Genomic DNA, 3,109 nt, shown 5'->3' on the forward strand with positions numbered 1-3,109 from the left:
ACTGTTAAATTTGGTGGGGAAAAAACTTTTTTAATACAACCAATAACAGTCGAACGTTATCACTGGATTGAATGGGCATAATCGGTTATCAGTTGATAGATATAGGCCCGTAGGAACCTTCCGCTCCTGCTGGTAGGCTCAGAGGGCAATTCATCCACATGGTTAATCAGCTATAGATCACATACAGCTTCGGCCGAAAGTTAGGTAGAATTATTTCTATTTTTTATTAAATTTCCATTAATTGTATTTTGTTAACGTCTACCCCTACCCCAACCCTAAATTCATCTGTCACAGTAATGTAAAAACAGATATGAATCTGGAGTCTTCTCTATTAGTATAGCTGATTAACTATGTGGATGGGTGTTAACAGCCTTCCGAGTGCAGAATGGCCCTACTGGCCCATATCTATCACCACTGAAAACGCCCATTCAATCCAGTGATAAGCGAAGCGAAGTTCGTCATATCAAATTTACTTTACTTACTATACATGAAAAATCTTTCTGTCTTATACAATAACCCCAAAATTTAATTCTTAACAATAAATGAATGTTAATCCATTTTGCACAGTAAAATATGACTTTTTACTTTTGGATATATTAATGCTTAGCTTTACTAACTCTAAGGCAACTATGACTGAAGAAATTTCACAAGGAAAACACTCAATGCCTTATCACTGATTAATGTTTTGAGTAACATATATATTTATCTTTTAGTTTTTCAATGCAAAAATTTATGTCATCTAAAATTTGTAACCACACAAACAGCAACATAAATGAAAGGCATCGTAATTCTGTCTTCATTTCCTTTACCTTTATGTGTTCAAAACACATTACAAAACACACACACACACACACACACACACACACAAAATATTTTTTTATCTTCTGATGAACACAAAAATAAAATATTTTGAAGAATTTTAGTTGCTGAGACCAGTGGTGGAAAGAGTACTGAAAAAGCAAACTTAAGTAAAAGTGTCATTACTTGCCTAAAAATGTAGTGTGAGTAGAGTAAAAGTACCTGTTGTAAATATTGCTCAAAGTAGGAGTAAAAAGTAGCCCTTTTAAAACTACTCATGAGTAGTGAGTACTGAGTATTATGCTGTTAAAAGTTGATGCATTTAAATGTAATTTGTGGATGTGTGTAAACGTAACATTCTGTAGTGCATTTAGTTATTACCCAGCAGGCACAAGATGTCATAAAACGTTATTATTAGGTTAGATTCAAGTTGTGATGTCAGGTGACCAAAATTCAATGTCTAGCCAGTGTCTAAGGACAACATTATTTTGATGTCCAATAATGACATCAAATGACGTTGATATTTGGTTGATTTTAGGTTGTTATAAAGTGACCAAAATAAAATGTTACACATCTTAAACCAACATCCTATTGACGTCAAATACTGACATCTATTCATCAGGTATGGCGACCAAAATTCAGCGTCTGATAGATGTCATAGTGGTAATGTTGAAACAACATCAAGCTGTAACATAATTAGATGTTGATATTTGGTTGGTTTTAGGTTGGACGTTGGACATTGACATCTGGCTGATGTTGAGTTCTGATGTAAACCTGATTTTCATTTCCAAACAAAATGCAGCATCTCCACGACAATAGGGTACAATTTCAATCTGACGGCATGTTGACGTCTTGTGCCTGCTGGGTGTTTAAGGCCATTTCGGTCATCATACAGTAATTATCCATCATCTTCTCATCAGTGACATGCATCTAAACCAGGGGTGCCCATACTCGGTCCTGGAGGGCTGGTGTCCTGCAAAGTTTAGTTCCAATCCCAATTAGATGCACCTGGGCTAGCTAATCAATCTCATACTAGATTTTCTAGAAACATCCGTGTAGGTGTGTTGAGGCAAGTTGGAGCTAAAATCTGCATGCAGAACATCGGCCCTCCAGGACTGTGTTTGGGCATCCCTGATCTAAACAGTCTCTGGGTCAAGGCGTGTAAAGTTTTTGTACATCTTTTAGGATACTTAATGCATCCAAACAGTTTGCTGCAATGTAAAGTGCACATGTCTTAAAGTAGTTCATTATGATGCAATTTACCTTCTATGTGTTAGTTAATTGGACAGGAATTACATGACTTTTCTAATTCCCATAAACCAGAAAAAATAAAGAAGTAACTGCAGGTTGAAGAAAAGTAGTGAAAGTAAAAGTAGATACTGCACTAAAAATGTACTCAAGGAAAAGTAAAAGTACACATTTTTAAACTACTTAGTAAATTACACTTTCTGAGAAAAACTACTCAATTACATTAACTTGAGTATTTGTAATCTTTACACCACTGGCTGAGACCCATTAAAATCCATTGTATTGTTTTGCATACTGTAGTGACCAACATTCTTTAAAATATCTTTTGTCTTTAACACAAGATAGAAACTCATAAAGAATTATTACCACATCAGGGGTGTCAAACTCAATTCCTGGAGGGCCGAAGCCCTGCACAGTTTAGTTCCAAACAAGCCTGAAGGACTCAATTAGTTTGATCAGGTGTGTTTAATTAGGGTTGGAACTAAACTGTGCAGAGCTGCGGCCCTTTTGGAACTGAGTTTGACACCTGTGGCATAGATGAACCCTTTATGTAACATTAAAGCTACAGCAGTAAAGTGATTAATTTAAGTTAGTTACAATGATACAATAAGGGGTGACTTCTTGCATTTAATATAGTATATTTTGTACAAGTCAAAATATATCGATAGTATTATTTTTATTGCACACCTTTATGTAGCATGAAAAAGATGATAGTGTACTTCAGGTGATGTATGAGTTTGAGGAAAACTTAAGGTTACAAATACACGCAGTTTCCCTAAAAATTCACACTTTTCATATTCCAATAGACTCAATTATTAAACAAGCAAAGACATTCATTCTGAGGTACTTAATTTTCCAAATTACAGTTTTAAAAAAAGTTTAGTGGAAATGCCATTTTAGCAGATAAAGTGTCCTCATTTCACAATATCCACAGTTTTCATATATATATTTTGATATATGTTATCGTTAAAACACATTACACAGTCACATTTTTAAATACTGTTTTAAATATCTTTTAGTAAGGGACTCGTCTAATGAAGGAATCTGCTGGAACTTTTATTTT

Source organism: Danio rerio, chromosome 5 (assembly GCF_052040795.2).
Source record: "Danio rerio strain M-AB ecotype USA chromosome 5, GRCz13ab, whole genome shotgun sequence".
Taxonomy (NCBI): Eukaryota; Metazoa; Chordata; class Actinopteri; order Cypriniformes; family Danionidae; genus Danio; species Danio rerio.